Below are 15,297 nucleotides of genomic sequence, written 5' to 3' on the forward strand. Positions count from 1 at the left end.
GGAAGGACCGTGCCAGCCAGAAGACTCCCCTGCAGTCCATCGTCACCCGGCAGCCGTTGGAACTGGTAGCCTTGGATCATGTAAAACTGACCCCAAGCAGAAGTGGCTACGTCTACGCGTTAACCATTGTGGATCATTACTCCCGGTTCTTGGTTGTCTTCCCCGTTAAGGACTTAACGGCTCAAACAGCAGCTAGAGCCTTCCAGCAGCACTTCTGCCGCCCACACGGGTACCCGGACCAAGTGCTGACGGACCAGGGACCTGCCTTTGAAGCGGAGGTCTTCCAGGAATTCTGCAATCTGTATGGCTGCCGGAAGATAAGGACGACACCCTATCATCCGCAAACTAATGGACTTTGTGAGAAAATGAACCAGGTGGTAATGGATCTCCTGAAAACGTTGCCCCTGGAAGAACGCAGTCTGTGGCCTGAGAAGCTGCCCGATCTGGTGGACCTATACAACCACATCCCGGTAGGTTCCACCAACTGTACCCCGGCTTACCTAATGAGGGCGAGACCTGGTAAGTTACCTGTTGACCTGGAAATGTGAGTCCTGACACCCGAGGACACTTCACCAGAGGCAGACTGGGACACAGAGAGGCAGCAGCAGTACCGGAAGGTACAGGAGAGCGTGGAGCGAAGTCTCTGTCAGGCTAGGGAAAGACAAGAGAAAACTTACAACCAGTATGCTCCCGCTGTTCCCCTGGTACCCGGAGAGCAGGTCTTGAAGAGGAAAAGACGGCTCCACAAGTTGGACGACCAGTGGGAGAAGGACCCGAACACCGTACTGCCCTCAAGCCACGAGAACCCGAAAGTCTGTACCATCAGTAAAGACGGAGGGGAGACCATAGCCATTGTATCCTGGGATCACCTGAAGAAGTGTCCTGAACAGCTACGGAACCCTGAAGAGGAACAAGAAGACCATCGACCCATAGAGGAAAGGGAAGATATGGTTAGTACTGTGCTCGGAGACTTCCCTCGGTCCTGGACTCAAGTCAATGGTGCAGTTGTGGTACCTGTCCTCACGTTCCTCCAACCAGCATCCCAAGTGCCTACGGAGTGACAGGTAGAGCTGGAAGAGCAGCCGGTCCAGGAGGCAGAAGACTCCACACAAGCAGAACAGGAGGATCAACCCTCTGCTTATAGTGAGCCTGCCGTACCCCTAGTGAGCCAAAGAGCCGGTAGACAGCTGCCCAGTTTACCCTTGACAGCTCCTACACCCTGTAGTTCAGGGCTAGACAGTCAGCTCCGTAGGTCCACTAGGGCCACTAGAGGCCAGTTACCCGCACGTTGGAGGATTTGAAGTGTATAAACTGTTTTATTTGTGGTTACCTGTTTTTCTTGTTGCTTGTGTATAATTATGTGTTTCTAGTTATTTATAGGAGTCCTTGGTGAATTTACCGGGAATCCTTGTACATGGTTGGAGCGTAACCTAGGAATGGACTAAAGACTGTTAAGGACTCGGGGCAGGACAGACCCCTACCTGGTTACATCTCCCTGTTTTGGTGAAATGGACACCTTGCTTTTCTTCAAAAACTGCACCCGGTTGCGGACACGCCGTGACCATCTTTATATGTTTTTCTTATTGTACTATTATTGTTTATACCTTGTTATGTTTAAAAATATGTTTAGTCCCGGAGTACTAAATTTCACTAGGGGGGAATGTGGCACCCCAGGGGTCTGGTTTCCACAGTAACAGCAATGTTATGTCTGAGAGCAGGTGGGAGGTCTCTTGGTCAGGAATCCTATGCATGCCACACCTCCTGCCCAGTCCTGGGAGGGGAAGGACTTCCCCTATATAAACCTAGGGCTGAGGCAGGGTTAGTGAGTAGAGAAGAAGTAGAGACAGAGAAGAGAAGCAGATATAGGAAAAGAACATCAGGAGCTCTGTGGGAGCAGTGCTATAAGGAGTCTGGGGCTGGCAGCTGCAGAGCTCGCCCAGCTATCACCGGACCCGGAGTCCGAGGCTGTGGGGACTAATCTTTACCCAGCAGCAGAAACCGCCCGGCAGGGGATTTCAGGTCCTCTGGCCAAGAAACCCGAAGGCACGGTCACACGCGTGGGACCAGCACCGCCGTCGTGGAGCGGACGCCACTAGAAGGCCCCGAGTCACCGGCCATACGGGTGAGCACCACACGGTACACTCAGGGACGTGGGCTACTTATACCCGCCTCTAGCAAGGTAGCCAGAAGAGTACAGTCAGTTTGGGAGGCCTACAACTCCGCCTGGCCAGGGGAGATCCCATCTGCTCAAGGACTGACCAGGCCCCGATCGCTAGCCAGTACTCCGGGAGGGTCTATCTTTATCACCAGTAAAGACCCTGAATTACACCGCATCGTCTCTGAGTGATTCCTGCTACCCCATCATCCACGTCGGCTGCCCTGAGGCCATACCCCTCCCGTTGGGGGTGATACTATCACGCTGCACAATCCTACCACCGGCCTCAGCGGTCTGCCCTGCAGCGGCAGCTCCTTCGCTGCATTCAACGGGTGGCGTAGTCGTCCAACATCTACCGCTAATACAGCGCCACTTAGTCTGACTCCCTGGGCACGGACCGGGTCACCGCCACGAGACTACAACCCTCAACAGATCCGGCTCCGGGTAAGCTCCCGCGTGCGCAACGCTGCGCGACACAGGCCCAGGGGTGCGTCATATTCCTGTTCTGATTATGGTTCTGGTGATGTATTAATGTACTGATTGTGGTTCTGGTGATACATTCATGTACCGATGGTGGTTCTGTTGATATATTTATTTACTGATGATGGTTCTGGTACTGTATTCGATGTTGTGCACTGTCCATCACCAATCTTATTTGTGGCCCTATAAAAATGCCTTCTTTCACTTTCACATCACCAACATTGGGAAATTTTGATTGCAAATGTATAAATGCAGTAGAATTTTTATCAAGTGCTTCTACGAATTGTTTCTGTTATGATCTGCAACATGTACTAAGGAAAGATAAGGGAAAGCTGTCCCTACAGTAAGACTAAGCTGAATCCCTACGATGTAGCGGGCTGCCTGTTCCTAGTGAACAGACCCGCCTTAGTCCTCGGCTAGTCTGAACGAAGACCTATAGAATTAAGGGAGGGGTCCCTAAAAGAACTAAGGACTGGGACAAAAATGGGACACCTCCTAAACAGAAGTTGTTGCAGAACACAAAAAGACAAACTGACAAAAAGTACTAGAGGTCCCAGAGGACCAAGCGAACTTGACAGAGAAAGGCACAGAAGCACCAGGCTAGAGAAACAGTCAAACACTGAAGTCCAGCACAGCCAGAAGGGCGGAGCTGGAATATAAAGGCAGATGGTCACGTGACCGCAAAACACAAGATAGAAAAAACAAACAGGAGGGTTCTAACAGTACCCCCTCTTTTATGAGGATCCTCCAGGCCCAGGCCTATCCGGAAACCTCCTGTGGAAAGCTTTAACAAGCCTAGGAGCAGAGACATCATCCGTCCTTACCCAGGAGTTGTCTTCGGGACCGAAACCCTTCCAGGAGACAAGATACTGTAATTTCCCTCTATGCCATCTAGAATTCAAGATACGAGAAATTTCATATTCGCCGTCTTCCACCACAGGAGGAACTGTGACAGTGGCGTCCCTATCAGATACATCAGCCTTTTTCAACAAGGAAACATGAAACACAGGATTAATCTTCCAGGAAGTAGGGACATCCAACCTAACAGCAGACGGGTTAACAACCTGAAGCACTTTAAATGGACCCACAAACTTAGGACCCAGTTTTTTAGAGGGAATCCTCAACCGCAGGTTCTTCGAGGACAACCAAACCATGTCACCCACAGTAAACAAAACCTCTTTACGTTTCCTGTCAAAATACTTCTTGGACTTCTTGTTAGCCTCTTGAAGGTTGCAACGTACATTAGTCCAAACTCTCTCCAAATCACCGGAAAAATTCCCCTCCTCCGGCACCGCCAACCCCAATTTGGAGAACGAACCAAAAGACGGATGTCTCCCAGTACAACAAAAAAAGGAGAACACCCAGCAGAGGAGGATGTATGATTGTTAAGAGCAAATTCTGCGAGAGGCAGAAACTCAGACCACACCTCTTGATTGTCCGCCACAAAACAACGCAAAAACTGTTCAACATCCTTGTTCTTTCTTTCAGTCTGTCCATCAGACTCAGGATGATAACCAGACGAAAATGACAAATGGACTCCCAACCTGTCACAAAAAGCACGCCAAAAGCGAGCCACAAACTGAGGTCCTCTATCAGAAACAATATCCGTGGGAACGCCATGGAGCTTGACCATCTCCTTAACAAACGCCTTAGTGAGCATCTTGGCGCAGGCAACTTAATGAATGGAACCAAATGACAGATCTTACTAAAACGGTCCACGACCACCCAGATAACAGCAAAACCCTTGGACACAGGAAGATCAGTAATAAAATCCATTGTGAGATGCGTCCAAGGCGCACTAGGAACCTCCAGAGGGCAAAGCAACCCCGCAACAGGAGTATGTGAAGCCTTTCACCTAGCACACACAGTACATTGATGCACCCACTTGATGACTTCCTTCTGCCATCCAGGCCACCAAAAACTGCGACTGATAAGTCTCTTAGTCTCCGAAATTCCTGGATGACCTGCCAACCGAGACTCATGACACTCCACAAACAAATCTCTCCTAAAGGCTCTAGGCACGAACAACCTCCCATGGGGAATGTTAGATGGAGCATCATCTTGAGCTTTTAGAATCCCATTCTCCAAAACGGAGTCCAAAGCCGCCACCACAACTCCTTTCTGTAAAATGCTCTCCTCCTCCTCGGCACCGACCATAGGAGAGAAGCTGCGAGATAAAGCATCGGCTTTAACATTCTTAGTACCAGGGATATAGGTAACAGAAAAATGAAAACAAGAAAAAAAAAGTGCCCACCTAGCTTGACGGGCATTCAAGCCCTTGGCAGCATCCAGGTAGATCAAATTCTTATGATCTGTGAAAACCTGAATAGGAAATCTAGCGCCTTCCAAAAAATGACGCCAATGTTCAAACGCAAGTTTAATAGCCAGCAACTCCCGATTTCCAACATCATAATTCAGTTCAGTTTCCAAAAATTTTTTCGAAAAGAAGGTACAAGGATGTACTCCACCCTTGTTCTCCTGAGACAAAAACTGCTCCGACCCCCACCGATGAAGCATCGATCTTGACTAAAAAAGGCTTGGTCTCATCAGGCTGCATAAGGATAGTGGCAGAACTGAACCTCTCTTTGAGATACTCAAACGCTTCAATGGCCTCTGTAATCCACTGGGCCGTATTCGCACCTTTCCTGGTGCGATCGGTTAGAGGTTTAACAATTGCTGAAAAATTCTTAATGAATTTCCTGTAATAATTGGCAAAACCCAAAAATCTCTGTATAGATTTCAAATCAATAGGCCTAGGCCATTCCTGCACAGCCTGAACCTTCACAGGGTCCATCTCAAAGCCCTCGCTGGAGACAATGTAGCCCAAAAAACTAATTTTCTGCACAGCGAACTCACATTTCTCCAGCTTAGCAAAGAGTGAATTATCACTCAATAACTGCAAAACTTCACGTACACTCTGCCAATGGAACTCTAGATCTGGTGAATAAATCAAAATGTCATCCAAATACACAACCACATTCTTACCAATCAAAGGTCTCAGGATGTCATTAATAAGGTTCTGAAAAAATGCAGGTGCATTGGTAAGACCAAAAGGCATCACCAGATTCTCAAAATGACCTACCGGAGTGTTAAAAGCAGTTTTCCATTCATCACCCTCCTTCACTCGTAACAAATTGTATGCCCCCCGGAGATCAATTTTGGAGAACCACTTGGCTCCCACTAACTGGTTAAACAAGTCAGGAATTAATGGCAATGGGTAGGAATTGCGTACGGTAATCTTATTAATTTCACGAAAATCCAGACATGGACGTAAACCGCGGTCTTTTTTTTTAACAAAGAAGAATCCAACGGCCACAGGCGACTTAGAAGGTCTAATGTGACCAGCAGCCAGGCTAGTCTCTATGTACTCCTCCAAGGCCTTTCTTTCAGGGATAGTCAGATTAAACAAGCGACTTTTGGGAAGAGTAGCACCCAGAACAAACTCAATGGCGCAATCATAATCCCTATGAGGAGGTAAAACTTGCCACTCCTCCTCCGAAAAAAACCTCCAAAAATCTTGAATAGGTACAGGTAATTCCCCTTTTTCCACAGCTGCAATGCGACCATTACAACATTTATCATAGCACTTCGGACTCCAAGACTTAATCACATTAGTAGACCAGTCCTATAAAGGATTGTGCAGTTTTAACCAAGGCAATCCTAGAACAACTGGAGAGGGTAAATTGTCTAATACAACCAAGTCCAAAATTTCTTGGTGAACTCCATTGATAGTGAGGGGAAATGCAGCAGTCTTGTGAGTAATACATTTCAAAGGAGTATTATCAATTGCAACCACAGAAATAGGTGATGACAAAGGTTTGGATTTCAATTTAAGGTTTTCCAAAAACCCTTTATCAATCACATTAAGTGTTGAACCACAATCCACAAATACCTGAAACTCAGTCAAATCTCCCTGCAGAGTAGTACTCCCAGAAAGAAATACTCCTGCAGAGCATAAACAAGCTATACAGGCTTAACTGACCTTTTTTTTTCTTTACTTAAACGACACTCACAATACTTAATCAAATGGTCAGCTTTACCATAATAAAGACACAATCCCTCTGCGAACCTCCGGTCTCTTTCCTGAGAGCGGAGTGACATCGCCCCAACCTCCATCGGTTCCCCGCCATCAGAGCAGATTTTCTGGGGACTAGGAACTGACATTACAGGAGTCTTTACCTCATTGAGCCTGGACCTCAGTCTCCTGTCTATACAAACAGCTAACTGCATAGCATCCTGCAGAGTCTCAGGTGGAGGGAATGCAATTAGCAAATCCTTAACCCTTTCACTCAGACCAGCAAGAAATAAACATTTCAGCGCAGGATCATTCCACTTAACTTCTGAAGCCCATCTCCTGAAGTGTGTGCAATAATTTTCAACATCATCTGACCCCTGATTCAAACGTCTAAGTTCTGATTCAGCAGATGAGATTCGATCAGGATCGTCATATAATAGCCCCATAGCAGAAAAAAATTCTTCAACAGACCTTAAACACGGATCATTAGGCTGGAGAGAAAAGGCCCACACCTGTGGTTCATTGCGCAAAAGTGACATAATAAAACCAATGCGCTGTGATTCATTCCCAGAGGATCTTGGTCTCAAACGAAAATATAACAAACATGCATTTTTAAAGGAAAAAAAATCTTGCTGTTTACCATAAAAAACATCAGGCAGTCCTACCTTGGGTTCGACAAAATGCGCTCCAGAACAGCTACTCACGTGTTGCTGAAGCTCGGCCACCTCCAGAGACGATCCCTGCAGGCGTTGAGCCAAATCCTGGACGGAAACCACACTGATCCCCGAATTTTTTCCTTTTAGTTTTTTGGGCTGGACTTACTGTTATGATCTGCTACATGTACTAAGGAAAGATAGGGGAAAGCAGTCCCTACAGTAAGACTAAGCTGAATCCCTACAATGTAGCGGGCTGCCTGTTCCTAGTGAACAGACCCGCCTTAGTCCTCGGCTCGTCTGAACGAAGACCTATAGAATTAAGGGTGGGGTCCCTAAAAGAAATAAGGACTGGGACAAAAATGGGACACCTCCTAAATAGAAGTTGTTGCAGAACACAAAAAGACAAACTGACAAAAAGTACTAGAGGTCCCAGAGGACCAAGCGAACTTGACAGAGAAAGGCACAGAAGCACCAGGCTAGACAAACTGTCAAACACTGAAGTCCAGCACAGCCAGAAGGGTGGAGCTGGAATATAAAGGCAGATGGTCACGTGACCGCAAAACACAAGATAGAAAAAACAAACAGGAGGGTTCTAACAGTTTCATCAATTCTAGTTGAATATGCAGTGGAGGTAAATATACTTTTTTAGGATTCACTAAAGGTATATTTGGCACATTTTTTGTCCAGGAACAAGAGATTCACATTTAGCCTATTGTTTTCGAATATAGTGAGATTTCCTATCCCTGCTATACTATTCACATAAGAAACTAAAGAATTTAGTGTACCCAAGTTGCAATCCAAGCAATAAGGCAACCACCTTCAACTCTCCACAGATAATCCAGTTCTATTTTTCATACTGGATTTTTTCTAACATCAGTTTTATATTTTCATAAGTCTCTTTCATATCAGCAGCATGCGCAACAGGTGGATTATACTGTATGGAGCACCATGGGGGTGCATTATATTGTATGAAGGACCATGGGGGGTGCATTATATTGTATGGAGGAACATGGAGGGTGCATTATATTGTATGGAGGACCATGGGGGGTGCATTATACTGTATGGAGAATCATGGGGGGTGCATTATATTGTATGGAGGACCATGGGGTGCATTATACTGTATGGAGGACCATGGGGAGTGCATTATATTGTATGGAGGACCATGGGGTGCATTATACTGTATGGAGGACCATGGGGAGTGCATTATATTGTATGGAGGACCAAGAGGAGAGCATTTTATTATATGGAGGACCATGGAGAGAGTGTTTTATTACATGGAGGACCATGGAGGGTGCAATATATTCTAAGGAGGACCATGGGGAGTGCACTATATTTTATGGAGGACCATGGGGAAAGCATTATATTCTATGGAGGACCATGGGGAGTGCATTATACTATGTGGAGGATTATGGGGGCGCATTATACTATATGGAAGGCTATGTGGGGCCATTATAATATGTGGGAGTCCATTATACTGTATGCAAGCAATTATACAGTGTGAAAGTTTTTGTGGGGTCCATCAGTATACTGTTTGAGGGCTAGTGCGGGCCATTATATTGTATGTAGGTCCATTATAGTGCATTGAGAGCTGTGTGGGGGTCACAGTTTGGGGATCATACTGTGCTGGGGTCACCATACTTTACCTTGGAATCTGAGGTGGGGTGCAGTAGGGTCATTATACTGTGCATGTAGAGGCTAATGTGGAGGAATTCACCATGGGGGTATCATACTGTGTTTGGGGGGCACTTTTGTTTGCATAATATTTTATGGGGGCAATGAAAGAGGAATCTAGGACTTCAGCAGGAGGAAAATTACTATGAAAAAGGCTGGAAAGTTGTGAGATATGCTCTTCTGTGACCCCGACAATTATTATTATTTTTTTTTGGGGGGGTGGGCCCAATTAGAACTTTTGATATGGGGCCCCATGATTTCTATATACGCCCCTGCTCCTCATCATTGGCAATATAGCACAAATCACCTACACTGTGACCATTATATCAATAATGCTGTTACACTTGTTACATGTTACTGTCTATTATCTTGCATTAGGACACCTGATCTGCTCCTTCTCTGCCTGCCTAAACACAGTATAATGTCACCACATCCCTTCATACTGTATACCTCCATCCCCTATACAGTATAAAGCCACCACAGCCCCTATAAAGCACATTACCCGTACAATATGATGCCAACACATCCCCACCAATGTATTTTGCCCCCACATCTCACCATACGATATGATGCCCCATAGCTTCTACACACAGTATAATTCCATCATGTAAGAGTGATGGACTGTACGATCACGCTTCTATCCCTCAAGCCACCAATCACCTTATAACAGAGTGTTATGTTTCTTTTATATATATTGTGATATGGTAATGTGCAATGTATAGAATGTGCTAAGCACTAATATAATATGCACAGTGTATAGTATAGGATGTGATAAAGTAAGGTTTATTACAAGTACTGTTAGTATAGTATTTTGATAGGGAAGTTCTGCCGAGCAACAGGCAGCAGGGTAAGTAAGAGTTTAGAGTTTGGACTAACCCACAGTGGGGTGGGGGGTGTGCTAGTGCTAGTAAAAAAAAGACTACTTCTTGATAGATCGTCAGATAAAGAAATACAGGAAACAAGGTCAAGTTCAAGTGCAGTGGGCAGCAAGTATCTATCGTTCATGGTAGTGGGAGGCCTTACTAGAATCTCTTGCGGACATTCCTACAATGAGTCTGGAGCTCAGGGCTCGCTATGGGTACTATGGAGAGTGCCTTATCCTCTGGCGTACAGGGGACAATGGACGCAGAACTGTGAGAAGAGAAGGTTGAGGATCCCGGGTGAACAGTGGGACTGGATGGAAAATCCCAGGGGATTAGAGAGCCTGTGAATGTGGGGATAGTCAAGGAGGAGTGGATAGCGATGTTGAGAGCGTGCTGTGTTAACGAAACGTATGGTGCCCAATACTGCGTGTTGCAATCTGATGAACTTGAACTGTCCAGTAAACTTTTGGTTGTTGAAACAAACTGGGTGTCCTTTGATCTATGTGCTGCGGCTCATGAAGATGGAGACCTGGAGATGGTGAATATTTGCGGCCTACAAGTGGGTGTGATCCATCCCACACATGATAGCACATTGGGATTGAGACACGATTTTTCTGTTAAGTGCCTTGGCGATATGGAGCAGCAGTACGGCCATGGCTACCGCCCACGGTCACTTTACAATCCCCATTATACAGTATGATGACCCCAAAATGATTACACACACACAGCACAATGCCCCCTAGCTTGTTCCCCACACAGAGTATGAGGCCCCCACACAGTTTTTCATTAGATAAGCAGGTACATGAGCAGTGCAGACATTGAAGTTTGCCAGTACTGATTCTCAGTGCCTATGTTGATTATCTCTTCCTCTGTCCTGCACATGTGTCCGCTTACCTGACAGCTCTCACCGTGCCTATGCTGGGCAACCAGGACATGGCTGTGAGTCAGTATGACATCGTTGGTGGCGCTCCGTCAAAAGTGCAGAGCGCAAGAGAAGAACTGCTCTAACAGGAAGGAATATTGTATCCAGGAGTAGTCATGTGACCACTGATCGCAGAAGGCGATCAGTGGACTTGATGAAGTAGTTAGCCACTACTTGTCCATAGGTGCCAATCTGCATAGTGAAAAAAGTTCTGGATAACCCATTTAAATGCTGTGCTAAATATTTTCTCCTGGCAGCCATTCCATTGTTGTAAACTTAGAAAAGCTAGTAAAGAATGTACAATCGTCACTGATATGTGAGAGACTCATTCTTTAAATTACTCATTTTAAATTATTAAAAAGCTGTGTGCATGATACAAGCACATATGACATTTGGGATTGTTGTTGGAGCTCAGAAGGTATTAGTGGTCTCACGGATTAATCTTCTGTTATCACTGATTAAGCTTTTCTGACATTCCATGATAGGAAATATTATCCCCTGTATCTCGTGAGATCCTGCATAACATAATCTACATAATGTAAGTTCAGAAGCTAAATTACCTATATAAATCTATAGCATATTTTTCACCCATGAGAGTGTATTTTTGTAAAAACGTTGTACATCCCCATTGTTGGTTCAATTTTTGAAAGCCTCCATGTGTGTGTCTATGTTTTATGTGTATATTTTATACACCCCAATATTTACATCACTCAATCCACATAGTTTGGTATTCTTCTGCATGTAAATTCCTCAGTTTATACAATCAGAGCAATCATTTAATTTATGTTGAGACTATTGAGGGCACTATTTGTAGAACATCACAGACACCAGATGCCAAAATACGTTCCAATGTGCACTAAATATTTTGTGCTCTTGCCAAAGAAAACCATTGTCCGACAGCAGAAGCTGGGATTGAAATCTGTCCAGACTAAATAAACATTTGTTTAGTATTTGATTTGCTGCATACATTACACAATACAATATACAAGTATAACTGATTACATGACTGACAAATTCCACCGACACTGAATGACAGATTTCAATGGTAAATATAGAAAATGTTGCAACTAACAAACTTGGCTGCGACATCTCTAGTGGCCACTTGACCTTGGTCCCTCTAATCTTTTGGAAATGGCATGCATTCACAACATTTCAAGTACTTTTTAGGCAAGTTGTAGTACAAACAGGACACACAGTAATCAGCGGTGATACCTTTGAGTTGAAGTCATAAATGAGGAACCTGAAAACAAATTGATGTTTTCCTTTTATAGACTCTCTGTATAAAATTTAAGCCCCCCATACACAATGGATAGCTGTCGGTCAAACAATGGTTTGGCTGAATATTTGGCTGGCAACTATCTTCCCCAATTCCCCAATTCAGCCAATAGGCAGACACTTCTATGTTCTGTATGAGAGTACTGCTGTCAGACTCCTCTCACTGCGGCTTATGTCTTAGAGAACAAAAGGATCAACAGTCCGAAATGTAACTTTCCCAGATCCTTATCTTCCTCGCATTATCTGTTGGGGGAGAATCAGAAGACCCCCATACATATTAAACTGTCATCCAAACCTGCCAATATTATCTGGTTCTGCCGAAATTAGTGAAATGGGTATGGGGGCCTATATACTTGTACATACTTTTTTTTCCATTTGTGTCTTACCAGTCATTTCCTTCTGAGAATAACATGACCCTGGCCGATCAACAAGGTAAGGAATGTAAACTGATGATATTTAAAGATGTTGATGTCTAGACTACTAAGACTTGTAGTTAGAGCCTTTCCTCTATCCAATTACTTGAGCATAGTGATAGATGTCATCATATAGTCCCGTTAACTTTAAAAGGTATATTAACCTAAAATTACTGGATATGCCATGATTAGACAATGATTACACTATCTCATTATTAGGTTTAGAATATGATATATGACACTTACTGAAAATAAATGTTATTCTAAATCTACTCCTGTGATTCACATCAACAGAAATATGATCTTTTACAAAGTATTCGCCTGTAAAAAAAAATCTATAAATAGTTTAAATTGTCAAGAGACTTTGCATAAAGCAAGTAAATATAGGCAACTTTGTAATATCTTAGAGAAATGTGCGTATTTTTCACCTATGAGACACTTTTTCTTGACTTTGCTCTCATCATTCATTCTGAAAAATTGCTAAAATCCATCTTGGTCAAAGCAAGACAGACTCCCAGTTCACTGAGGGATCAGGTTACAGCTGCCTATTGAAGTCTAAAGAGATGGGAGAATAAAGAAAGAGCAGAGTGAGAAGCAAAGAGAAGTACAGGCATAAATGGACCTGAGCTGTTGCTTTCTAGTAAGCATTTAACTGACCCCAGAGCTGGATTCACAGTTACTCTACATAATACTGCTGTATAATGTCCACCATTCTACTGCTGCTTCTGAACATGCGCTACATAAATAAAGGCAAGCAAGAATCCCTAATGTGTCTGTGAACTGGGTGTTGGAGGCATCATAGCCGCTAGTCTCTACCCACTAAATTATAGATCATTCCTAAAATACACAGAATAGCTTATTCTAAAAAGTTACCTGAAACAACCTCCCTGAAAATTATTTTGTTTATCTAACCTTTCATTTGCAGTTTCTCTTCAACTTTACCAGTTAAAGGGGGTATCCATTACTATAATATTGATGACCTATATGATTGCCAACACCCCTACTGATCAGCTGTTGGCAGGTCCCACGACCAGCATAGGTAGACACACCTATATACACTGTGTAATGGCAGTTCTTGGGTACCAGAACTCAGCTCCCATTCACTTCAATAGGAACTAAGCTGCAGTACCCAAGAAAGCCCACTAGACAGTGTATGCATCTGTGTCGATACGACCCCATACACTGTGGACTTTCACCAGCTGTGAGACCTGCTAACTGCTGACCAGTGGAGGTGATGGCTGTTGAACCTTCACCAATCTGATATTGATGTCCTATAGAGAGGCCATCAATATTGTTGTCCTGGCAAAAGACTTTACCACAAATATCTGCCTCTATAATAAAACGATTTGTATTTGTACACTTAAATAACCTCTTTTGCTAGTTGGCACAGTTTTTCACTTGTAATAGCGGCAGTATGTACCGTGGAGCTTCTCTCACAACTGTAGCAAAGAACAAAAAAAGTACCATTTAGAATTATGGAGCAAAGTCATTAAATCCACATAGAATTTGTACTATCTCATATACTTTCTCTTTGCTAAACTCTATGTTATCCTTCAGTGGAAACGTACAATACATTTTTGCAGAGTATTTGGAGCTCTGTATCAATAAAGAACTGAACATTTTGTAGACAATGAAGAACATTAATCAGCAGAGGTCTACACCTTTTTAGATAAAGGAGTCCTGGGATGAGCTGTCACTGCGATCTTATACTTGTAGACTATTTTATCCTCTTGCCAATTAACTACATATATTAGATCTCATTTAGCAAGCTTCACCTCTAAATTCACAAGCTGTAGTAAATGGATGTTTAAACTATGAAAACCCTAAATTATTTAAAGAAAAAGCAGATGAGTTCCATAAATAACAGATATTCCATTTTATTTATACAAATTCATATAAGCTGAATAATGATGTGTTGTTATTGCTTTCTCTTGACCAATGAGTAGTCTACACTCATTCTCTTTGTTTCCTAGCTACTTAAAAAGATAGAAAGAGGCTTTTTCCGGCATCCAAGGATATTCTTTATGGCAAATTGATCTTTGCAGGATTCAATCATACCATTATTTCATATATTTTACCTTGTATATGGAAATAGATGCATGCAAGTAATTATTGCTTATTAGTAACACTCTAACATCCACATTTGTATTTCACGTTATTATTTCTGCAATGAATTAAAAAAATCTCAGTCAATCCAGGTTTGCAAACTGAATGCATGAATATTACACTTACTGTTCTGTCTTGTCACCTGTTGTGGATCTGCTCGTCCAAAGAACTGTGCAATTTCTGGGACTGGATTCAGCAGGTCATTATATACTAGCAACTCCCAAAATAGACACCACTAATAGATGTTATATAGATTCTCATTTTTTTTACAGACTGGTCATGAAAACTAGATGCATGTAATTGGAACTGTCTCATAGCAGCACCTTCTCTAGGATTAGACATAGCTAAGCTTTCATTCATCCAGGGCAGAAATTCAGTTTTCTAATTCTACCTAAATATCCAGGCCAAGGCAGAGTGGCATTATGTGGCCTCCACTGGCACCCAGAACTTCTAGATATTCAGTTATTGTACATAAGAGAAATTATAACATTAGATTACCGTATTTCGTGGATTATAAAAGGCATCGGATTACAAAACGAACCCCAAATTTTTAGGGTGGAAAATAGGGAAAAAGATGTTTTAATAAAATGGTGGTGCGTCTTATAATCCACTTTTACGGTAGCTTACCTGGGGGGCTGCAGCGGTGGAGCAAAGTCCCAGGGGGCAGGGTCACTGCTGCAGGAGGCTGGAAGCGGCAGCAGAGACAGGAGTGGAGCAATTATGCGGGCCCCAGGCTGGTAG

The 15,297-nt window shown here is 43.7% G+C and overlaps 1 protein-coding gene across 1 annotated transcript in view; it reads right to left on the reverse strand.

The window, feature by feature from the left end:
• LOC141206544 (protein-lysine methyltransferase METTL21C-like) overlaps nt 1-14,792 on the reverse strand; it is a 103,880-nt gene extending 89,088 nt beyond the window's left edge. The window contains exon 1 of the mRNA XM_073664223.1: nt 14,683-14,792. The gene's annotated coding sequence lies outside the window, so the exon portion shown is untranslated. The remainder of the gene's footprint in view (nt 1-14,682) is intronic.
• Between the last annotated feature and the right edge of the window lie 505 nt (nt 14,793-15,297).

This window comes from Phyllobates terribilis, unplaced genomic scaffold (genome assembly GCF_046119375.1).
Source record: "Phyllobates terribilis strain yellow unplaced genomic scaffold, ASM4611937v1 Scaffold_2__4_contigs__length_985480577, whole genome shotgun sequence".
Taxonomy (NCBI): domain Eukaryota; kingdom Metazoa; phylum Chordata; class Amphibia; order Anura; family Dendrobatidae; genus Phyllobates; species Phyllobates terribilis.